General features: G+C 42.0%; 1 long non-coding RNA gene across 9 annotated transcripts in view; it reads left to right on the forward strand.

Moving 5' to 3' along the window:
• The first annotated feature begins 3,818 nt into the window (after positions 1–3,818).
• Positions 3,819–25,764, forward strand: part of LOC310852507 — a 227,236-nt gene continuing 205,290 nt past the window's right edge. For 4 of the 9 annotated variants that reach the window (XR_014568165.1, XR_014568166.1, XR_014568167.1 and 1 more), the window contains exon 1: positions 12,015–12,216. This is a non-coding gene — a long non-coding RNA (uncharacterized lncRNA). Of the gene's footprint in view, positions 3,922–5,031; positions 5,299–12,014; positions 12,217–12,284; positions 12,321–25,764 lie in introns of those variants that run through there. The other 5 variants (XR_014568161.1, XR_014568162.1, XR_014568163.1 and 2 more) reach the window with 3 other exon arrangements.

A 25,764-nucleotide genomic window follows, 5' to 3' on the forward strand; every position in this document is an offset into this window, starting at 1 on the left:
AATAAACTACTACCTTGAATCTTTTACAGGGATATGAGTGAGTCAATGGATGTATATACCTCTCTCTTTCTTTCTCTCTCTCAGTCTCTCTCTCACAAATGTGTTGTGAAGTCACCAGATGGAAATAATGTGTGGTTGCCAGAGTAACTTCTTAAGGACACACACTGAAGGTACCACACTATCATCATTATCAGCAAAGGGAAGACAGTTTGGGAGGCTACTTTCTGCCCAGGTAGCCTTTGTTTGTCAGGGTGCGCCTCCTTGTTCGTTGGAACTGGCTCCAGCGGATTTTCCTTTTCTTGTCTGTTGTTTTTTTTTCTGTCTCTGAGACAAATTAGGAATGTAGGGAAGGCTTCACTCACAACAAAACAATGATTATAGCAGGTAATAGGACCTCACATTTATCAGGGCTTTGAAAGAAAAGGCCTCAACTGATGCTTTTGTTTTGCCTTCTGGTAGGTCAAGGTATTTCTGCCCCCTCCCACCGCAGACCTTTTCAGTGTCAAGCCATTTCTTCTGTCTGCAGTACAGACAAACTATCGATGTTTCTTTTCCCATAGGGCCCTTATGCGACTATATATGTATATATTAAACCTAGCAAAAGGCACTGTAGAAATTCGAACGTATAATGACATTCTTTTATATTTCTTTACAATGAACAATAGCTCCCTCAAGACCTGCAGTGGCGATCCACAGACATATGCAACAATGCAAGCATAGGGATGAAGAAGGGGGAATAGTCTATTATTGCAAGACAGGCCATTTAATGTTCTGTGCCGGGGGTTGGCGGCAGAGAGAATCCTGTTTTCTTCAGCCAAATCTTTTTCTCCCTCTTGTTGAAAATGTTCAAAAGCTTTTGCGAAGGAAAGTGGAGATGGGGGAAAGATAAGGGGAGAGGATTAACATTTTTCTTCTCCCTGGGACAAAACATTCACTCTTTGGTGACAAGGGAATTTTGAGATCCTGCGAGCGAGAGAACATTTCTCCTGATATTGCCTCGGCCTTGACCTTTGAGCCGAGTCACAGCAGAAGTCAAACACCAAAATTTAAGCTAAATAAAGTGGGAAGTGAAATGTTTTCACAATGAGCAGGCGGTTCCCCCTACTGACTAAAATGTGGACCGGCACATTAAATAAAATTCTATGCAAGGTATCAAAAAAAACCTGGAAATGTGTGCTTAACATAAGTGACTATCTTTCCCATAATGGGCAGGAAGTTTTTCTTTTCTTTTCCTTTTACAATATTTTCAGAACATGAGGTTGTCCAGGGACAGAGATAAGGAAAGGACTAACATATATTACTCTGGCTTGCTTTCCTAAAAAAGGTTCTGCACCCATTAGATTACATATAAATGAATTCATTGGGTAAGTGAAAACGTTCTTCATACTGCATCATCTACACAATATTCTCAAAGACAATTCTGTAACTGGGAACTAGCCAGTGATCCAGTCTTGGCTCATAATATTGCCTTATCATGTTGAATTGCTATTTGTTGGTTTGCCCTATTATGTTTTGAAATGATTTGATTGTTACTGTTATACTGCATGGATTTACATTTTTTGTTGTTGTTGTGTTGCGAGCTGCTTTGAGCAAATTTACATGGAGACATGGCATACAAACAATAGATTATATAGAATAAGTGGCTCCAAATGTCGGATGTACTCTTTCCAAGCCATCAGCCTTTAAATCTCCCAACTAGAGGGCGAAATGAAACAATAAACAAATAGTACGTAATACCATCATTGCTAAATCAATCCAAAGCTTACACCAAAGACTTTATATTCTGACTCCCCACCCCGATAAAAGATCACCCATTGGAAAAATAGTATATGCCAGAATAGCCAAATGACTCCAAAACCCACATCTAGAAACTACATAACCTGATTTTTTCCTACATAAATAGACTCCACTCAAAAAGCTTGCCTACATAAGAGATTTTAAACAGAGTGGTGGTTATTAAAACTGCCTATATAGGCAAGCTCTTTGAGCATATGCTAGAGATCCAACTCTAGGTATTCTTTGATGAAACTGATTACAGTAGTTAGATCCAATCCAGTCTGGCTTCCAAACATTTTTTGGAAGCAAACCTGCCTTGGCCAGCCTGTGATACTGTTGATCCTTGAGATTTCTCAGTGGCTTTTGATACCATTGATCCTGGTATTCTTCTGGATCACCTGCCTGGAATAGGAATAGCAGGGGGAAATGATATTTTGTAGTGGTTTGGTCTTTCCTGATATGTTGATCTTAGAATGTGGCGTGGGGAGGCTGCTGTTCCACCCCGGAACTTTTGGATTATGGAGTTCCACAAGGATCCATTTTGCCTCTTGACATCCACATGAGTGCACTGGGAAAGCCATATAATTGGGCTAGTGTCTAACTATTTCTAACTTCAAGTGCCAGGGAGGCATTGGAAGTCCATGACCAGAATTCTGATGAGGGTGAACTCACCAAAGGTTAATTCAGACAAGACAGAACTACTGTTGGTTGGGGATTCTGGTAAGCTAGGTTTCAGTATTCCGCCTATTTCGCATATGAAGCTCAACGTTTGAGAGTACTTGTAGGCCCAACCCTCATCCTGGACAGTCAGCTAGCAGCAGTGGCTGGAACTGTCTTTCACCAGTTTGGGCCAGTGCACCAGCAGTGTTCTTTACTTGAGAAGCTAGATCAGGCCACAGGTCTCGGTCATTTCTAGATTGGATTACAGTAACCTTCCTCAACGTCATGCCCTCCACATGTTTTATATTACAGTGGTACCTCTGGTTACAGACACTTCAGGTTACAGATACTTCATGTTACAGACTCCTCTAACCAAGAAATATTACCTCGGGTTAAGAACTTTGCTTCAGGATGAGAACAGAAATCTCACAGCATCGGCGCGGCAGCAGTGGGAGGCCCCATTAGCTAAAGAGGTACCTCAGGTTAAGAACAGTTTCAGGTTAAGAACGGACCTCCAGAACGAATTAAGTTCTTAACCCGAGGTACCACTGTACTATAGTACTGTATAATCTTATGTGGGGCTGCCTTTGAAGATAATAAACTTCTAGAATGCGTTCTCATGTTCACTGTTCAGAGCAGATACTGTATCATCTGCAGTGGCTTCAGATACATTTCTGGGTTCAAGTAAAGTACTATTATTAGTCTTTAAAACCCTATCTGTCCTTGGGGAATATTTAGAATACAGTAACTTCCATACTCATGGCTCTGCTTGGACTTTAGATCTTCCACTGAGACCCTCTCTGTGTGCTCCTGCCATCTGAAGTACAGAAAGTGTTCATGAAGGGCAGGGCCTTTTCAGAGGTGGCACCACTTGATCACCCTGCCTAAAGAAGATTGTTTGGTTATTACTAATAATAATTGTTTGGTTATTACTAATCATATTTTTTATTTTATTTTAAGGCTATTTAAAGATACTGCTTCATGACTTTGATCTCTCTGAGTGCTGCAGGTTCTGCACTGATCTCAGCTACAATTTAAATATTTTGTTTGTTTTGTTTGTCCATCTCATTGAACTTAATGGGGCTTACTGCTGAGTAGACACGCATAGGATTTTACTGTAAGCTGTGGAGATTCCTTGTTCTATAAATAGCTAGACAGCTAAAGTCTATATCTATATATCTTGGCTATGTTATCAGCATAAACCAGTCAATTCAACTCTTTCTCTTGCTGAGTCCTGGAAATGGTTTTTCTGCCCAGCTAGAGTCCTTACAGATCTCACTTATGACATAATGATGCTTACCTACCTCACTGCATTGTTGTTACAAACCTTTTTAACCAATCAGGAGAGCCTGCTTGGCCAGAGTTCACTAGCTGACTGGTCAGTTAACAGCTCTCTAGATCTGGTTGTTGATCTACATTATCTGGATTAAGGATTGTTTTTATTATGAACGTCTCATGACCATTTATTGAAATCATGTTATATAGGTAAGTTTTAATTTATTTATTTAAAATTATTTTATTTCTTACACATTTTGGCTGAGATATTGAGATCAGTGAGTGGTAGAGCTATACTTAGCATCAGGGGAAAACTTAAATTGTGTGGTCTGTCTTTTCTGCATTGTCAAACAAGTATAAATATACAAGATCTGGTTTGGCTTGCTTATGAAAGGGTACCATTTCTTCTCTCTTTTGACTGACTGATTTAATCCATTAGTGTTTGGAATAAAAAGCCTTATTCTACTCATTCTTCTTTATGTCCAAAAAGTTAAGGAATACAGTAGTTAATATCTGTTTGGGGAATTCCGTTGTTCATGAAGGAGGGATTTTAGTCAGTGATTTCTCCATTTCTTGTGTGTCCTTAACCATTTTAACTGGTCCATTTTAACTGATCATTTTACTCAGTCTCCTTTAATAGAGCTTACAGTTTAACAGGAACTCTTCACCTGTATTTTATCTTCTTTTAATTTAGCTGTGAAGAACTTGAACATCTTTCTTCTGGATTATGAGTCTGGTTGTAAATGTATCGCCAGTAAGGGAATTTCAAATTACGCTCTATTCTCCATTTCAATATCATTTTAAAATAGCATTTTTAACCAGTATGCAGATCAATTTCAGTAATATATAATCATCTGTTGAGTTTATTCTCTGTGGTGTCACAACTTCCACAATGCGTTATCTAAGCGTATGTGAGACACAAATTATCTTCCAAAATATCAATAAGTTGCCCTTTTGATTTGCTTTCTGGGATTCTGGTTTATTTTATTTTATTCAAAGCAGGAGGAAGCTAAGAACAACATCAACGCAATGATTTATAGACAAAAAGTTATAAGAAGAAATCTGTATCACATTCTATGATTCATTATAAAAATCTTAAAATAAGCAGTTTAAATTAAGGGTGCCTAGGAATCGCATCTATTTATACAAAAACATACCAAAACTGCAATATACATAAAGCTTATAATTAAGATCTTCTCTTTCAATTTCTGTTTATTGATCCAAAAGTATAGTGCTTGGCAGTGATAAATTACGTCTACAGAATCCAGTAATGATATTGAATTATCAATAAATAGTACCATTTTTGACAATTTTCTCTAGATCTTTTATAACTTGTAACAGTGGAGGGTCCCATGCCTCATCAAACCCAGATGCTGCTATCAGCATGGAAAGTAAAAAAGTGAAGCTGAGCTGAGGTGCTGCGTCTGCTCGACTGCCCATGTTGAGGGATTTTGACTTTTGCATCTGGAGCTCTACAGACTGTGCTTTGGATTTGACTCTGACTGTTGGACTTCAGACTTGACTACTTGGATTAACCCTGGACTACATTTCCTGACCTTTGGACTTGACATGTTGGCTTGCTGCCAGGTAGGCCAGGGGTTCAGGACACTAATGTTTTGTTTTTTAAATTAAAAAAGTGGGGATTGTGGTGAGAGAGTTCAGAGCAGCAACTTGGCTCCCTCAGCTGCCACTACCCATGAGAAAGCACTGGTGGGAAGAGACAAAGGCAGAAGGGAGGAGGACCAATTTAAGGCGTTGATGTTACTGGGGAGCCAGCTTGGTGTATGGTTAAGAGCGGTGGACTCGTAATCTGATGAACCGGGTTTGCTTCCCCGCTCCTCCACATGCAGCTGCTGGGTGACCTTGGGCTAGTCACACTTCTCTGAAGTCTCTCAGCCTCACTCACTTCACAGAGTGTTTCTTGTGGGGGAGGAAGGGAAAGGAGATTGTTAGCCGCTTTGAGAGTCCTTAAGGGGAGTGAAAGGCGGGATATCAAGTCCAAACTCCTCTTCCTCCTCCTCCTCTTCTTCTCCCCCCATAAAGCCATAAATTACACAGCACCCCAATCCTTGAAGGAGCACCTCACCCTATACCAACCTGTCCAAGCCCTAACACCTTCTTGGGATGTCCTTGTTGAAGGGGGATGTTGTTTGATGAAACCACATGAAATTGTAATGCTCTCTGTGCTACAGAAGTATAGTTGTTGTAGCTGATGCTTTACCTATTTGCTTGTAGTAACTGGCTTAACTATTACTTTATTGTTGTTTATATGGTTGTTTTAATATGAATACGCACAGGTCCCGCTATCTACTTGCTTGCTAAGCAAAAATTCACTTATCCGAACACAAATAATTATACCAAAATCTTGCCACACACATGGCTGATTCAGATATCAAAAAAGCGGGTGTTTCTCCACTTCCTTACTTGTTTGTACTTTATTGGTCTACAACAGCCATTTTTGAGGAGAAACCATGGAGTGAGGGAGGGGGAAGAGAGACTGGACAAACCAGTTTTTCCTTTGTCTTTCTTTCACTGGTTGGCTGCAGCCATTTTAGGAAGGCACCATGGTGGGAGGAGGGAGAGAGATTACAGATTAGAAATGTTCCCAAAAGACATAATGGAAACCATTGTGCAAATGCTTGCCTAATGAGAGATTTCCTGTGAACACACTGTGTTAGGAAAGTATGTGTATTGTAAGTATGTGTGTATTGTAAACTGCTTTGTGATCCAAATGGAGGAATGGAAAGCTGGACATATATCAACTAACTAAATAGTCATCCCCCTGTTAATATAATGTAGAGGTGAGCTTCTATACTGCCAAGGAGGTCTGTTAGATAGTTTTTAAAAAATTAAATCAAGATGCGGTGAGTCAGTTTAGTTCATGGTTAGGTTCTATTTTGGTAATCAAAATAAACTTTCTTAGCTAAGTCAACAAACGGCTCAACCAGCTACAGAATAAATGATTCCAAAAGGAAGTAATTCAAAATTCCAATAAGTCATGCCTTAGAAAGTGGTATCTTTTGTCATCTAGGAACAAAGAAAACATCCACTGCTGCATTAGTCAGTTAATGAGGTGGATCCAAGCAATCCTTTCCCCCAGAGATGGTTGTTATAAAATTGGGTTATGTATAATATCCAGTCCTGGCCCTGCTCTTACTGAAAATGACTTGCTGAAAGAAAAGCTGTTGGTACCCCACTGGTAACATGCTGCTCCTGGTAATTGCTTATTGATCTTGAAGTGGGTTACCTAGGGCCTCAACAGAGGGAAGATCCCTCTTTAGAAACGGCCCCAGTAAAAACAGCAACCTTCTCTCCAGAACACCAAGAGATACTGTTATGGTGGATGAAGATGGAATTAGAGGGAAATCGGGATCAAAGACTCTTCAGACAATCCTGGCTAGACTTTTTTGCGATCAGAAGTTATTTTTTGAAGATTCCTTATTACCAGCAACATGCAGGGATACTTCAACATTCCTGAAATAATAATAATAATAATAATAATAATAATAATAATAATAATAATAATAATTTATTTTTACCCAGCCCATCTGGCTGAGTTTCCCCAGCCAATTAAGTATTAAAAACAATACAGCATTAAATATTAAAAACTTCCCTAAACAGGGCTGCCTTCAGATGTCTTTTAAAGATAGGATAGCTACTTATTTCCTTCACATCTGAAGGGAGAGTGTTCCACAGGGTGGGCGCCACTACCGAGAAGGCCCTCTGTCTGGTTCCCTGCAATCTTACTTCTCACAATGAGGGAACTGCCAGAAGGCCCTCGGCGCTGGGCCTCAGTGTCCGGGCTGAATGATGGGGGTGGAGACGCTTCTTCAGGTATACAGGACTGAGGCCGTTTATTATTTAATAATAATAATAATAATAATAATAATAATAATAATAATAATTATTATTATTATTATTATTATACTTTTCAGCCTGAGGACCACATGTCCTCATGGGGAATTTTTAAAAATATGTATGAATCTCCAAGAAGAAACATCCCCCCTCAGCATTCTCCTTTCTTGACAGAAGGAAAGTAGGTTGGAACTCAAAGCAAAACAGAATCAAGGAATACTATTGGAAACAATAAAACTGTAATTACAGAAACAATGAAACAATAGCTTCAACCCCTTTAAGGGTGGGGGGAACTGCTTTAAGCATTGCTTACCCCCTCCCTTCTAGCAGCAGCAGAGCAAAAAACAAGAACCAAATAACAAAGGAAGGTGGTCCCTGACTCACATCTCTCTCACATGGAATGGCTATCAGGCTTGGATGAAGGTGGTAGTGGGGCTCATACAGAATAGATGTGATTTATAAGCCCCCAAATTCTTCTCTGGCTTTGATAAAAACATGAGATAGAGAAGAACCCACTGATTTTCTCGCACTCTCCCTGCCAGCCTACGCCATTTCCTCCTTCTAGCTCCTCAGAAAGTAAGCTTGGGAAAATAACCAGAGTAACTTTTGATTTAACGTTTTCTAGAAAAGTTACACAACATAAATTGCATCTGCCTCTCTTTCACACATCATTTGCTACACTAAGGGTGCAGTTCTATGGGATTCTATGATAGATTGGATATACACTGACATCAGAGGCAGAGCTCTGATGTCAGAGAAGGAGATCCAATGTCAGCCTCTCTCGGTCTCTGATGCCAATGGCTCCTAGGAAAAGCCCTGACTCAAACAAAACCCCAATAATAATATTCTCTTCCAACCTCTTGCACATTACAGCTAACCACACCAGAAACGCTTCCTCTCTATCAAAATCTGATATAACCATCTAATATTTAATGACAAGATCTCAACTTTTCAAAACCTGGTTATACTTTTGCTGGTTTTTATAAAAAATGCTGTCACCTTAACCATTTCCGCTTATACCAAGTGTCTTCAGCTGCTAAGTCTTGCTTGGTTTTCAGTTGCTTTTATAGGTTTCTGGGTAGTCAATTCTAGAGAGTGCGTGAATGTATAAAATGAGTACCTATCTCTCTACAGGTTTTATTTTTTTAAAAAATAAAAAACCCCTCCTGTTTTTATTTGTGTTTTTTTTTAGTGTAAATGGTAAATTTGCCTGCACGGAAGCAATACCCATCAAAAACAAAAACTAAAAACAATAAACCGCACAGATATGCCATGGTTACAAAATACAAATTTGACATCCTCCTGCCTTCCTACCGAATCAATGATTATAGAGCTACACAAAACAATGAGCAGTGCAGGTACTGAAATTTTGATAATTCTTTTTAATAAAACAGACAATTTGGATCCATTGCAAAATCAAAATATCTTTAATGATCTGCACTATCATTTTCTAGTTCTTTACCACCTTTCCAAACTCTTGCTGCATATGGAATATAACTCCTTCAGTTGTATCCAGTGCTCTGTGCATGCAGTTCCACTGGTGCAGGGGGACTTCCTTTTCCTGTCCTCCTCCCTGTGTGCCCCCTAAATCTGCTCCAGGGGTTCCCCCAGCCTTTTGGAGCTGATTTTGAGGATACATGGAGGGGGTGGGGCGCTGAAGAGGACAGGACAGGAAGAGAAAGCTCTGTTGCGTGTGCAGAAATCTCTCATGCCAGTGGAGCATTGCATATGGCTCCCTCGGTTTGCATGTCTAGAACTTTCCATCTCCTTCCCCATAAACCTTTAACTTTTCCCAACCAGTTACTTGCCTTGAGTGACCATCTTAAAAACAATTCCCCTTAAAGTTCATTGCTACCGAAAACCAGAAAGTTCCATAGATCTTATTTGTTCCATTTAAAATAAAAATAAAAATGTACACCATTTCTTCATGCCTTTGAGCATTCTGGAATCTCATGTATAATTTTGAGTAATAATTTCATTCCACCAGATAACACCAACTTCTCAAAACCCACTTCTGTATTTGATTTTATCTGGCTCTACTGAAAATAAGATTGGCTCACTTACATTTTTTCGCACAGTTGTTAGAGAACTGTTCCTGAGCCAATATTGGTATTTATCTATTTCCCTTCTGTTGCCGCACTTTAACATTACATAAATGTCCATCTAATTTTGGTCTCCCCTAGATGATCCATTTATTGAGCATTCATCCTGATTTGCTTGCACAAAGCTTAAATGGAGGTTAGATTATATCAGTTCATTATTGAGCATTCGTTCTGATGAATTGTATGCCAATGAGTTTATACGTTTATACGTCTTCCCTTTAATAACCACCCCATACTTTCCCATGCATTTCTTTGTCGTTTTCCTATCTGCAGACAGCCAATGTTTCCTTTCAAAAATGGATTTGTTGCATTAGGGCAACAAAACATTTTTAATCCACTCTAACTGCACAAACCTAAATCTCCCAGCATGCCTATGAATTCCTTCAACAAAATTCTGACAACACACAGAGACCCCTAGATTTTATGTGTTTATATCTAACAGATGCTATCCAACCTCAGCAGATTTGTGCAAAATCTACTTTCTCCATTAGGGGGAAGCCTTGCTCTGCATTTGGTGAGCGGTTTTCATTTCTCCCCAAAGCACTTTCAAGCTGTATTTTTTTTCCTCATGAAACTCTGCACTCCTATAAATCCTGCTCCTAAAACCCCTGTTTCAAAGGGGGCTAGATCATGCCTGCTTTTGACTTGAATGCGAGCTGTTGACAGAAAGAAGACAGGCATCTGTTGATCAACAAGAACTGCTTAGTCCCTTTTCTTCTGGCTCCTTTGAGTACTTACGTGTGCATTAATAATAATAATAATAATAATAAAAAGCGCGGAACGCTGCACTCTCCCCACAAAAATGTCAGCCTGCTCCGAAGGCTTAGCCAGCTGTCTCCTTTCAGCTCCGCTCACATTGTGACACAGTTAATTCAGTGAAGTGCTCTGTGTAGGTCTCCACTCCCTTCACAGGTCTCCTCTTTATACTAGTTGTCTTGAAAAGGAATACGGAGGGAAGCAACAATTTGGGGTTAGATACTTACAGTGCATTGTTTATGTCACTGATCAGTGCCGTGACTCTACCCTTCCTCTCTTTTTAGAGCTGTTAGGCTCGTGAAAATTGCAGCAGGAATGTCTCCATGGAGAGCTGATTCGCACAACACGCCTATCTACACACAAACTCTATACTCGGGGACATTGGAAGCTGTTTTAGAATCACAGAAGCTGCAAAGTTGGAAGGGACCACAAGGGTCATCAAATGCAACAATCTTTTGCCCAACATGGGGTTTGAACCCATAACCCTGTGCTGGGCCCGGGGGTAACCCAAGTAGTACAGTCCAGGTCCGGTCCCGAATCCAGGGATTCCGCGAGGAGTCAGTGTGGCAGGGCCAAGGCAGGACACAAGGCAGAAAACCAGGCAAGGTCAGGCACAGGATCACAGGCAGGTTCTGGCAAACAGCAATGTTGCTCCCGCAACCTGGGGCAGGGTCCGACAGCCTTTTATCTTTGTTGGGGTAATGGCCAGTGCTGATCCCCTGATGACTCACCTCCCTGTCTCGCCTGAAGGTGAGCACTCCTCCTGTGAGTACTCAGGTCTCTCCTCCTCTCAGACCTTAGTCTCTGCAACTCGGGAGACGTCGGTGAGTTACTAGACCCAGAGGCCGCCTCAGCCTCACTTGACCCAACCTGTAGTGGAGCAGCTGTAAGTGATGGCCCAGCTGAAGGCAACGAGGTAATCCCTGCATCTGGAGCCAGGGCAGGCTCAGCCCCCTGACTCAGCCCAGCTGGTGTTTGTTGCAGGGGAACCTATGCAGATTGGGGCTCTTCAGAATCAGGCCCCAGACTTGGTTCAGATGCCACCTGAGGCAAAGGATCCAGTGCAGACTGAGACTCCTTTGGTTCTGAGTTCCAGGCCATCTCAGACCCTGAGATTCAGTGCCTCATGCACTACCGACTGAGCTATCTTGATTTGTATTGAGTCAGATCGTTGCTTCATGTAGCTTAGTGGCTCTCCAGAGTTTCAGGCAAGGGACATTTCCAGATGTCAGGGATCATCATCATTATTAATTTATGTTTATTATGGAACCCCAGACCTTCTGCATGCAAGGCAGGTGTCCCACATTGAGCTGTAGTTTTCCTCCAGAGCTGATTGGCCCAGACATTACTGAGGCCGAGTAAAAATGTCAGTACCTGAATCAACATCTCTATCCAGACATAGATAATTTGGAAAGTAGATTTATTATGGGAAATAGGCAAAATTCTGTTGTTATAGCTGTGGGGAATGGCGATAAGGCCAAGAACAACCACTGGGGCTAAGTTTGAAGCAGGAAGTCAAGGACGCCTCCAGAACTAATCGCTGAACAATGGTTTCCATGGCAGTCACACAATGACCTCATAGAAGGAGAAGGTGTTCAAGTAACTCAGGCTGGGATGCTGATAGCAGCTGGCAGGTGCTATCGTGCCTTACAGCTTAAAAAAACCCAGCGAAGAACTCATGGATAATTTGTGGGACCAGTGAATAATTTAAGGGACATTGCAGAACAGGTTGGATCTGGTTTTGTTCCAGCCAGAAGATGATGGTCAACTTCAAGCAGACCAGCAAAATAAGGTTAGAAGAGTTGAAGTAAGCCATCTCATTGCCCCTGGCTGAAGACCATAGTAGGAAAAAGTACAGGGCATACTTGAATGGGGTCATTTCAGTTTGTGGCTCAAGTGAGACTATACATAGCATGTGCGCATAGAACAATGGGCATGACTCAGCCTATCATTTTTTTTTTAAAAAAAAAGTCCCATTGATTTCCGTTGCAGAGTTAAGGATGTGCTTAAATTCTACTAAGGGATGTGGGTGGCGCTGTGGCCTAAACCACCAAGCCTCTTGGGCTTGCCAATCAAAAGGTCAGTGGTTCGTATCCGCACGATGAGGTGAGCTCCCGTTGCTCTGTCCCAGCTTCTGCCAACCTAGCAGTTTGAAATCATACCAGTGCAAGTAGATAAATAGGTACCGCTGTGACAGGAAGGTAAACGGCGTTTCCGTGCGCTCTGGCACTTGTCATGGTGTTCTGTTGCGCCAGAAGCGGTTTAATCATGCTGGCCACATGACCCGGAAAGCTGTCTGTGGACAAGCGCTGGCTCCCTCAGTCTGAAAAGTGAGATGAGCGCCACAACCCTATAGTTGCCTTTGACTGGACTTAAGCGTCCGGGGTCCTTTACCTTTTACTTTTAAATTCTGCTTTAAATCAGTGGCACATAAAATGATTAGTAAGGGCCAATTTAATACTGAGTAACAGTGTGATGAGAGCATGGGTTCAGGCACTCCTGCGGAATCTGCCACACAGCGAAAACTGTACACTGAAATTGCAATTCAATTCAGAACTTGTCACAGTGGTGTGCAACCAGTTTTGGGAGGTTGGGAGAAGGGATGCAGAAATCTGTTCTTTTTGGTTTCTCTTGATTTTTCATTCCCTATATCTTCAATTAGCTACATTTCTACATCAGTTTGCAATAATAAAAATTAAAAAGTCATTGGGGAAAATTGCCAGGATTTTAGTGAGCATTTATTCTAATGTACACATATTTAATGCGATTTTGCCAATATACATATTTTTGAAGTCCTTAATGTAATGCACCTTTGTATGTTATTTTCATTAAAATGTGAATTCATATATGCAATATATGTGGGCAGTCATATGTTGTGGGACACTCTTTCCAGGTGTCTCTTGAAGAGCTTTTCTTATGCCAAGGGACCTATGCAGTTACATACAATCTTCTTGAATAGCTAATCCTTCTAATGATTGAACTATACTGCTTTGAATGGTTTTCAATTATTTTTATTGCTGTATACTGCTCTGATATTTTAAGAGAGGGTGGTATGTAAATACTTTATTTACCTATGAAATGCACGCTTCCCCCTAATATACACAATTTTGTACACATTATTTCTTGGGAGAAATGCATAGGGAAATTTGGAGAAGTCCAGATTTTGAAGGAAAGCTGCATTTCCTGGGATTAGTTAGGTTCACACTGAAATGCCTACTTTACCTAATTCTCTCCCTCCCCTCCCTGTTAGGGAGTGGTAAATATCAGCTACGTTTTGCACTGGGTTCTAATGGAAGAAATCACTCCACGTCTTGCTATGTTCTCCTTAAATTTATACTCTTTATATATGTGTGTGAGCAGGGAAACCCTACATGATCATTATTAATTTCTTGTAATGGTAAATTGCGTTCCCTTTCCATTTGATTAGTTGCTTTCCTGCCAACCATTCTGTTAAGTAGGTTAGGCTGAGAGAGACTGAGTTGCCCAGGGCTGCTTGTTGGGCTTTAAAGATCCCAAAGGAATCAAAACAGGATTTCCCCAAACCTAAGCACAATATTTGAGCCACCATACCACATCCACCATGAATTATGGTGCTGGAGGAGACTCTTGAGAGTCCCATGGACTGCAAGAAGATCAAACCTCTCCATACTGAAGGAAATCAACCCTGAGTGCTCACTGGAAGGACAGATTGTGAAGCTGAGGCTCCAGTACTTTGGCCACCTCAAGAGAAGAGAAGACTCCCTGGAGAAGACCCTGATGTTGGGAAAGATGGAGGGCACAAGGAGAAGGGGACGGCAGAGGACGAGATGGTTGGATAGTGTTTTCGAGGTTACCAGCATGAGTTTGACCAAACTGCGGGAGGCAGTGGAGGACAGAGGTGCCTGGCGTTCTCTGGTCCATGGGGTCACGAAGAGTCAGACACGACTAAACAACAACAACAAACCACATCCAGAGTTAAGTTCTCAGTCTTTCCTTGAAATTATTGGCATTTGAACGCCAAACTTCTTTTGGATCATGGCCTCAGCCTAGTAGGGCTGGATCTGGCATTTCTATAAAAATAATGATAAAAAGTAGGTACTACTTTACAGCATCCCCTTGGAGTTTAACCTGAGCTGTGCAATTTTCACGTCGGGAGTATCTGCATGTGATAAGCAGTATTCATCACAAACTCATTCAAGGGCAAAATGTTGTCATTTATAGCAATTCACTTTAGCTGAAGCTCAGAGAGCTGCAGGGAATTGCAGAAGAATTCTGTTCCAGGAATTTGACAGAGTACCATGGGATAACCACAGAGATCAACAGCGATTTGAGGATGAGTCAGACGAGAGTGCCGAAAGGCTTCACAAATGTTTATTATTATTATTATTGTTGTTGCGAAATAATCTCTTAGGTCAGCACAAATTCTAAGCCAGAAATAATTCCAACTTTGCAAGAGAGTTCATGGCAGATGGATGGAAGCAGGTCGGGAGGAGGATGTAGAATGTGTTGGCTGCTTCCTCTAATTTAAATGTCATAAAATAGGATATTTAGCCTATCCAGGGCTGACCTAAGACACCTTCTTCCTGAGGCAAAGGACAAGATGGTGCTGTGCTCCTTTTCCACATTCAAAAGCTGACCGGGTAGGCAGGTTTTACTTCAACTCTGGTGACAAGATAGCATCTGAAGGCAGCAGGTAGTTTATAGGTTCCAGGACAGACTACATGGCATATGAAACTCTGTCCTCCAAGAGGCAATGGCTGGAATCTGCTGCCTCTGGCCACTGTCAGTTGCTGCCTGGGGCAATTTCCTCACTTTACTTTAATGGTAGGACTGGACCCTGGCCTTTACACAAAGTAGATGTGAAAAGAAAACTTACCGCAGTAGCTGCAGCCCCATAAACAATTCCGTTTTTCTAGTGATAGCCATGACAGTTCAGGTGAAGCCCTAAGCATGGGACGTGACCTCCATGGAAAGGAGCAATGTAAAGAAAAGTACAATCAGAGTGGAGGATATGGTGACATTGCTTGGATCACATCCAGTACAATAAACTGCCTGAAAGCCTGTGTGCACCTGACACAAGTTATGAAATATACTCTGTGACAGGTGCCTAGAGCAATCTTTGCTGAAGCTCGGGTGAGTTAATACTCACGTGCCATATCTTTGAGGGTGTCTGAGGAGATCTATGGTTCTAGTCCAGCTGCTGCTGATTTTTTTTTTTTTTAGTTGTTTAGTAGTGTTACTGAACTGATTTTACTAGCTATGGGCTTCCAATTGCACCTTTCTTCATTCTATCAGCCTACCTCTCGGCTCCCCTCCCAGCTAGCAGGAACTTGAATTCTAAGGAACTCTGAATTTTATGTGTCAGATAGCAGTGGTGGTTGCTCGTGAGTAACCAGTCAGGGCTCCGACCTGTCTTTTACAGGTTTTTATTTTGGTGCAAAACTATTTACAGTGCAGTACCACAAGTTCATGTCTGCTAGCAGAATCCGGGAGTGGTCGTTTCTGGGTCCTTCCCCAACATAATAGCTTAGTCACCCCCAGCCTTTTCCTTCCTTCTTTGCGTTTTACACCTCTGTGCAGGGTGGGCAATGGAAGAGGCGTGCTTCCCTCGCGGCCGGCTTGACCAGGAGCGGTGCTGAGGCTCCCAGCAGCATCCTCTGATCCCTTCTCTTCTTCCCCACTGGAGGTGTGGCTTTCCCCACCACAGGAAGAGGAACTGCTTCACAAGATTTTCAGAGGTTCCCTGTAACCCAACTGAACCTCAGCCAGCATGGTGTAGTGGTTAAGGGCGGTGGACTCGTAATCTGGTGAACCGGGTTCGATTCCCTGCTCCTCCACATGCAGCTGCTAGGTGACCTTGGGCTAGTCACACTTCTCTGAAGTCTCTCAGCCCCACTCACCTCACAGAGTGTTTGTTGTGGGGGAGGAAGGGAAAGGAGATTGTGAGCTGCTTTGAGACTCCTTAGGGTAGTGATAAAGCGGGATATCAAATCCAAACTCTTCTTCCCTGTTCCGATGGCAGTCCCCTGGCACTATGCAATGCTTGCAGTTGTAAGACACATCTTAGCTTAGTAAGACCATGCAAATGTGAGAGCTCCAAGAGAGGAGCTCACAGCTGCTTTGCTGCTCTCAAATGAATTTTCACTGCCACCCTGTGCTAAGCCAAGGCAAGGTTTCTCTTAGCTTAGGCCTGATATTGTCCATTGGTATTATTTTGGCCATCCCTACACAGTGTGGTTTCTTAAGCTAGATAAAAGGATGGTTTTGCTCGAAAATGGGAGTTATGGAGAAGATTGATTTTGCAATGTAGGAAACAGGTGAAATGAAAATAATTAGACTAAATAAATATAAAGACAAAAAAAATTGCCTGAATAAATGTCCTACTAGCCTTGAACACTCCTGACGTACAAAATTTTGTGGTAGGTATGATAGTTATAAGGATGCGGGTGGTGCTGCGGGTTAAACCACAGAGCCTAGGACTTGCCGATCAGAAGGTTGGCAGTTCGAATCCCCGTGATGGGGTGAGCTCCCGTTGCTTGGTCCCTGCTCCTGCCAACCTAGCAGTTCCAAAGCACGTCAAAGTGCAAGTAGATCAATAGGTACCGCTCCAGCGGGAAGGTAAACGGCGTTTCCATGCGCTGCTCTGGTTCACCAGAAGCAGCTTAGTCATGCTGGCCACATGACCTGGAAGCTGTATGCTGGCTCCCTTGGCCAATAAAGCGAGATGAGCGCCGCAACCCCAGAGTCGGTCACGACTGGACCAAATGATCAGGGGCCCCTTTACCTTTACCTTTACCTTTAGCTCTTTGATGGGATGTGGGTGAGCGCCGCAACCCCAGAGTCGGCCATGACTGGACCTAATGGTCAGGGGTCCCTTTACCTTTAAGCAGCTCTTTAATTCTAAGGTATTACTTGTTTTACTATGACTGTATTTTGATGGGAGATTTTGAAAGATATGGACTGTAAATCAGGGATGGGGAACATTTGGCCCTCTAGATGTTGTGGCAGAGCAGCATGCCCAATGTAGGGCTGCCATATGTCTGGAATTTCCTGGACATAGCCGATATTTGGCAGTTGTAAACACAGAAGTGTAGGAAGGGGGGGTGCGAGGGGTGCGGACCGCCTCAGGTGTCATCACTGAGGGGGGTGACATGCGGCATGCCACCTGCCCATGACCCCCAAGCCTACCCTGAGCCGTTGGGGGAAGGGGGGAGCTGCAATGCTTTGCCTTCATTTTGACAGCTTGGGGGAGGCTTGGGAGTCACGGGTGGGTGGCGTGTCCTGGGGGTGACATTCAGCGTGCCACCCACCCATGACTCCCAAGCCTACCCCGAGTCATCAATGTGGGGGGCGGGTGACAAAAAAAATTTCTGCACTGGGTACCATCTGACCTTGCTAGGCAGAAATCACTGAAATGTCCTGGCAGATCTTGATCTATGGCAACAGCTCAAAACCTTCAATTCTGTTTTTGAGATTTTGCAAAAAACAACCTTTGTGTCTGAACTTTCACAACATCTAGAGGGCCACACATTCTACATTCCTGCTGTAAATGGTAGACATCTCTTTATATACATTAAGTGTTACTTATTATCATGATCAAACCATGTACTGATGTGTAGCATTGTGACAAAGTCTTCCCTGTCCTTTTAGAAGTCTAAAATATCACAAAATAACACAAAAAGGTGCAACTTGCGCAACTCGCATTGCAGCCAAATGGTATCGATTGCACTTAAAGTACTCGGTGTCAGAGCTCCTGTTGGACAAACTGTACCTATAATTCAGATGACAAATAATATAATAACACTGTAGGCAAAACAAATTATAATGGGAAGAATATATAAAAAGTTAATTTAAAGTCACTCATAATTCCAGTAATGATTTCACCCACAGTGTTAACTTGCAGAATGAATGGCCAATTGAAGTTAATGGCCTCCAGCTCTCTTGCATTTGCTCATTAATCTTTTGCAAGTCATTGGGCTTTGGGTGACTCAATATATGGGCACAGTTTGGTTCAATACTCACTGTTCCTTTGGGCTAGCAGGGTGACAGAAGCTGGGCAAGACTATGGCATGCCTTATCAGCGCTCCATAAATAATGCATGTTGGTGCAAGGGAGCCATGAAAGGTAAATAAAGTTAAAGTTTGTCTGCTTTGGATAATTAAAGATCTCGGATACTTTGCAAATGGAGTGGGATTATTGGACTGTGCCCCCAGGAGCATGCTAATGTACTCTAGATGCCATTGCATTTGTCAGGCATCTTTAGCTGAACCTATTAAGTGATTCTTCTGCTAGTGTTTCCCAGAGTTTCGTAGGTGTTCCTCCACCTGATTCTCATTCTTGTAGCACTGACCTTTGAGCCAGAAGCTTTTGGAATGTTCTGTGCTTGCAGGTGACTGACTGAAGAACATGGGGGTAGATGAGGACGGTGTGTGTGTGTGTGTACAGTGGTACCTCAGGTTACATACGCTTCAGGTTACATATGCTTCAGGTTACAGACTCCCCTAACCCAGAAATAGTGCTTCAGGTTAAGAACTTTGCTTCAGGATGAGAACAGAAATTGTGCTCTGGCGGTGCTGTGGCAGTGGGAGGCCCCATTAGCTAAAGTGGTGCTTCAGGTTAAGAACAGTTTCAGGTTAAGTAGGGACCTCCGGAATGAATTAAGTACTTAACCTGAGGTACCACTATATATATATATACACACACATATACACACACACACACACACACACTTTTTAAAATTCATTTTTCTTTTTCATTCATTACATACACCTCAAATTCTTAACATTTACTATATATTCCTCCCTCTCTCCCCTCCAAGGCTTTCCCCAACTTCCGCTTCTGGTTTGCTTCTGTTTTCACCCACTTTGCTCTCTCAACAGAAACAGTTATTAATAACATAACTTCAAGCCTAAAGACATAAAAATAACTGTAAACACACCATCATATTTCACTATCTTCTAAACATTTTCTAATTCTAATAATGCGAATGTTTATTTAAATCCTGCCATCAAATCTATTGACTTTCTTTGTTTCTGCAAATATAATATGAATGGTTCCCAAATTTTTTAACGGTCTCGTCTTTTTCTCTTAGTCTATCTGTCATTTTTGCCAGTCCTGCATAGTTCATCAACTTCTCTTGCCATTGTTCTTTAGTTGGTATTTCTCCAGTATATAAATGGTATTTCTCCAGTATATAAATTTCTCCAGTATAAATGGCTGGAGGTTACTTGGCAGCTCCTCCCAGGACTGATTCAAAGTTTTCTTTTTTCCTTTTCTGCTACCCTGGACTAGTGACTTTCAGACTTTTCACCCTCAAGGAATACTTTCCACCTAAGCTTGTCCACCATGGAAATATTGTGTGTCTGCCATTGTCAGAGAATTTTGGGGTTCTCTGGCTCTCTCTGTTTATATGGGTTGCTGGCCTCACTGGTGCCTGTGCAAATTTCAAAGGTTGTCTAGAACAAGTCCAACAACACTCCTTTTCAACAACACACTTCGCTGGAAATGGATGGCAATGGCAGACAAGTCATTCTTGGAAAATGTATAGTTGTTGTTGATAGAACTGATCAGGGAAGTTACAAAACACCAACACCACCACAAAAAACTAATGCACACATTTCCAGCTTTTCTAAACTCTGGAGCTGATTGCCCAGCTTCAAATAGGCTGCCTCATCCCAGGTACATAAAGATTCACTGGTGATTTCCCTTCTCTTTGGTGCCTGTCTTTTGAAGAGATCGCTTCAAGCAAAGAGCCCTCATTAACTCTGCAGTATGTACAGAAAGTTCTGCTGAAAGGGCTAACATTCCTTACAGATCTAAAGTAATTTTTACCACTACAGAAGCTCTAAAGGAGAGGAGGAAAATAATAATGATAAAGCTCTTTCATTTTTAGATCTACTCATGAGCAACGAGTGCCTCCAGAAAGTTGGTGTGTGTGTGTGTGTGTGTGTGTGTGTGTGTTTTAACGATTAACACCCACTGTGTCAAGCCAGTCCTATCACATTTTTCTTCTGGCTCCAGGATGGGGGAACCTATTTCAGTTAGAGGGCTGTCTGGGATAAGCTTTTTTGAGGTGGTGGGTTCACATGCTGGTAGCAGGTGGTGCCAGAGGCAAAACTGATGTAGATGTTGCCTTTGTACACTAGGGGGGTAATCCTATGGCAAGATCTGCAGGGGTGAGCTGCTTAGGATGCAGTGGATCTCTGCTCCATCCCCAGCTTGGCTCAACTAAAGATTCCCTGGTGTAACTTGCTCATTCCAGCCTGTGCAAATCCTGCCCCCCCCAAGTGAGTGCTCTTGTTGGAGCGTTGTGGGTATCAAGGAGTTAACACTGTGCTAAGTGGAAATGCTGACTCAGTGATGAGTCAGCATCACGAGACATAGGGAGTTGCCTGATTGGTCTATAGCCAGTTAGTATAAAGAGGTATGGTTCACTTCCCCTACACTGGCTTCTCCTCTGTATGCAAATCCCAGTTGTGGATGCTGATTCCTCGATGTAAGAAGACTGCTTTATGATGATGCAAGGCTGCAACTGGAATAAAGTCCTGCTTAAAATACAGTCGACTCCTCAGTGCTTCATGTGGGGCTTCCACGCATTGCAACAGTTCTGAGGGCAGGACCAGAGAGCGGGACACAGGCTGGATCCTAAGCCCATTCAAGTTGGTCGCATGATCCAGCAACCTGGCCAGAAGAAGGAGAAAAACAAGCATTTCAAAGACGTCTTTGGACCTGATGTAACTTCATGCCAGCTTAATTTTCCAATGGCTTACTTTACGTCAGCCTCATATGTATAGGGTTGCTCTCTAGGCTAGTTTCTACGAGTAAGAGTTATTATCAGAGTTCAAGGACATGGTCCGGCTGGACAAAAACACTCAGTTCTTGCTCTTATATTATTTTAAGACCTCCTATACCATTCATGTCTGATTTCAATCAGCTTGAAATGCAACCCTTAGTATCGCTACCATAGCGTTTCACCAAACCTTCAAATTCTGAAAGTGGACATGTTGCTGCTTATCAAATATCAAAGTCCACGTTAGCGATGGCACTTGTAGTAACCATTAACGTTTATCCTCCAGTATGCGAACATTACCTACATAAAAACAATATATATAATACATCCCCTTAGCCCTCTGCCCTCTTAGGAAGCCAAGACTGGTATAAGAGGGCTTTGAATGATGCATTGGAAGTGACCTTACAGTGACAGAAGTGGTGAATGAGGATTCTGTGATACGATAGTTGCAAGCATGAAAAGCATAGCCATGTGATTCTACCGTCATCAGCACCAGATGAGAAACTAAACATTAGTTAGAAGTTAGAAGTTGGGCTGCAAGTAGGGGGTGGTGATGGTGACGATCATTTCCTTGGGGTCCTACAAAGAGTGAAAAGCTTTTATATGAGCCTAAGAACAAGCTTTCCTCCCTAAGTTTTAATGAGATGGTTTTCTTTTAAGAGCAGACTCTGCTGCTTGCATTTAAATGTGAGACCTGCTACTGCATTAGCCTGGAAAATTGATTGGTAGCATTGAGATGAAAAACTCCCTAAAAATCTAATACCATGCAAGAGGGCTTGATTAGTTTGTGCACGACCATCTACAACAAACACAGAAGATACGATCATAAATTATGAATGCACCAAATCCAGCCAACCGCTCTACAATTACACATAATAATCTCATTTTTGTGCAAGCCACTATGTTTTAAAAATGAATCTCTTATTCCCTTCACTCCCCACCACTAAATTTTGCAGGAGCAGTGTGTGGATTCAGTTTGTTTGCCCAACGGAAATTCCATTTAGGGCTGAGGCTTGATGGAAGTGGAAGGATCAATAGACAAGCAGTACCACGTAAATCAGCAAAAGCAACAGAGAGTCTTGTGGCACCTTAAAAAGTGACAAATTTATTACAGCCTAAGCTTTTGTGGACTCAGGCCCACTTCATCCAATGCTCAAAGTGACGGCATCGTTGGCAGGTGTATAAAGGATACAGTTGTAAGGTTGGAGTGATAAAAAATCCTTTGTCTTGATTCAGCCCACCAGTGATAATCTTGATCGATTATTATACATCTGTTTCATGTCATAATTGTTCTTTGTAGTTCCTTTCTTCCAGTATGGGCACCTTAAAGTCAGTTTCAGAGTATCTTATTATATAACTACATTGTATTAGGGGAAGTTGCTTGTGAAAATACGTATAGACAAAATTTCATAGAAAAAAATGTGTGCATAAGGTTAAATGAAACCTGAAGATTTGTACAAATTTTCATTCAGAGGTATTTTTTAAAAACAAAAAGAACTTGATGTGGAAATGGAGAGAACTGTACTCAGGAGTGGAAAAATGAGAAACTGGGAGAAGCCGAAAGAGTTTCATTTGTCCATCCCTACTTGATGAATCTTTGGTGTGATCCATTGAGAGAGTTCTGTGGCATTACACAGCTTAGGTTTGGCTTGTTATATGCATCTGACCTGCAATGTAGTTTGTGAGCAACTTGTTTCTTTATGGATTAAAGATACTATTTATTCAAGACAGAGAAGGTGATCAGGCTTTAAAAACCCTTTAACATTAGCAGAATGGTAGATTAAGGTGATGCTGATGAGTATTATTTATGGCCATTCAGAGGGTTCATAAATCTTGATGTAGCTGACACTTGATATAAAAATTGGCATACATGTAAACAGACACGGCTTATTTGCCTGCCACAAAGTCCTGAGCGAAGATGTCAGAAACTCCACAGATGCTGGTGCATTGCTATTTATATATAGCTGCCTTTTCTATCTGAAAGCACCCAACACAGAATACAATATAAAACAGTGCCAGTAGATGACAGTACAAATAAAGAAATAAATCCCCAAATAAAAGTGTATAAGGTAAAGGGACCCCTGACCATTAGGTCCAGTCGTGACCGACTCTGGGGTTGTGGCGCTCATCTCGCTTTATTGGCTGAGGGAGCCAGCGTACAGCTTCTGGGTCATGTGGCCAGCATGACTAAGCTGCTTCTGGCGAACCAGAGCAGCACACGAAAATGCCGTTTACCTTCCCACCGGAGTGGTACCTATTTATCTACTTGCACTTTGACGTGCTTTCAAACTGCTAGGTTGGCAGGAGCAGGGACTGAGCAACGGGAGCTCACCCCATCGCGGGGATTCGTACCACCGACATTCTGATCAGCAAGTCCTAGGCTCTGTGGTTTAACCCACAGCGCCACCCGTGTCCCTTAAAAGTGTATAACTCTGAATAAATATTATTGAAGGACCTCAAATCACAGCATCATCTCTCCCAAACTGAAAATCAGTGTCTATAAGCACAAAATATGTGACTTTGAAAATATTCCTCCTTTGGATCAAGTGTAGTGGCTTCTGTACATGAAGGATCATAACACAGAAACAATGTGAATAGTGTGGTCTTTTCTCTGACCGCTAGACTCTCCCAGACCAGCTCTGGTCTTTAAAAGCTTTTCTGTGCAACAATGAATGATAGACACTCACTCCTGTCAGACTCTCAGGTTTTTCTAGGGAGTGTCAGGAAACCAGTGGGTGCCCCAGATATAATATTCTTTGGATTATCGTTCAGAGGTGAGAACTGAGCATGGCGCTTGATTCTATTTCTCATATCTACAAAGAGGATGACATTTCCATGTCTAACACGGGCAAGAGCATGACAGATATGTTGATACCAATCAAGCATTTGTTTGTATGCAGCTATTATGCCGGATTGTATGGTTATAGGACATCTGTTAGTGTGCACTGTCATAAAAGAGGCTGAATGATCAATATACAATTTTCACAGAGGGCCTCTTTATAATTCTATGTAATTAGGGGGCAGATGCATCTTCTTTAAATGCTGACAGCAGTTTGCCATTTTTATATTATTCTGTGAAACATAAATAAATGGCAGACTTTTATTCAAGGATTGGGGAATCTAGTAATAATTAATAATTATAATACTAATAATTTGGGGGCAGGGCAGGAGGGGTATATGTAGGGAAGCCTCATAGACAAGTCATAATCCTAATGGATATAATTGGCGTATTCCTTTGCATAGCATCATTGGTAAACAAATAGGAGTCTATGGCAGAGAATGGTGATGCATTGTGCAGGAGGTAAGACTGAATACTAAAGCAGAGCTCTGATATAGCTTCAACAGTGAACCTTAGACTGAGCCCTATATTTGAGCAGCAGTTCAGTTGTCACCTTATTCTCCTGTGCGAATAAACTGAGCTTTCTCAGTTTCTGTCCCACCTCCTTCCATGCTAAGTGAGACATTTTGTACTGTCTCAGTTTGATGCTCAAATAAATGGAAAGAGAGGACTGGGGGCAGTTGTTTTGCAACATTCATGGGGGGACCCAATTTTCCTTTGGTGGCAGCTGAAGGATGGGACTGCTGGGCCAAACACCACATATCCATAGCCACTGAACTCTCAGAAAGGGTCAGAGGCTCGGCTAATGTTTAAAATGGATTTGTGGAATGTCAGCTAGGCTGGTAATTCCCTGGAAGAAGAATTGCAACTAGTCGGTACTGTCTCAGCATGCAATACTAGCATGGTTCTTTAATTCAAAAACAATAGTATTTTGGAATATTGCTGGCCTTTGTAATAACTAGATTGACCTTAGCTGTAGAAAAATCTACTTCGAGTTTGACTTAAGTTATCTGGTAAAGAATGTGATCGGGCAAAGAAGAGATGGAGGTACTTTTTTTACTGTAGGCTCTAATTCCTTTTGGAAGGGAAAAACAATAACGAATGGTCTCTCTCTCTCTCTCTCTCTCTCTCTCTCTCTCTCTCTCTCTTAGCTCTAAGGCTTAATTCATAGAAATAGTTGATGAAGTGTGTATTCCTTAACTGTGCCTCTTGAGAATGCAAGCGGAAGGCTGCATGGCTGAACACTCCTTTGTAAAACAGGAAAACCCACAATCTGTGCATATAGACAACTAGATGTAACAGGGAAGAAATATATCCTAGCTTTCTTCCTGTTGTGCTGATTTGCATATGAATGGATTTCCCCCACTGAGAAGCAACCAATGATATGGCACCCACCTCAATATCTGGTGCCTTAGTCCATTAAGAGTATTATCTGCTGTTTGTGTGAATTAGCTTTTCAATTTCGGTTTCTCTCAGTTTCTCATTTCCCCTGACTTAGGTTCAGCTCTCCACATTTCCACATTGTTCCTTTTTTAAGTCCTTGTGAATATCCACCAGGATTTTAGTGCGAATTTCTCCGAATTGTGTGCAGTTTTGCTCATGCATGTGGAATTGGTGTAATAGGATTCCAGACAGAAACAAGACAAAGCTCTGGCAGCATTTTGGATTAGCTGCAACCACTGGGACACCAAGGGTAGCCCTACAAAGAGTTCATTGCCGTATTCTAATCTTGA

Source organism: Podarcis gaigeae (assembly GCF_964106915.1).
Source record: "Podarcis gaigeae genome assembly, chromosome: 9".
NCBI lineage: Eukaryota > Metazoa > Chordata > Lepidosauria > Squamata > Lacertidae > Podarcis > Podarcis gaigeae.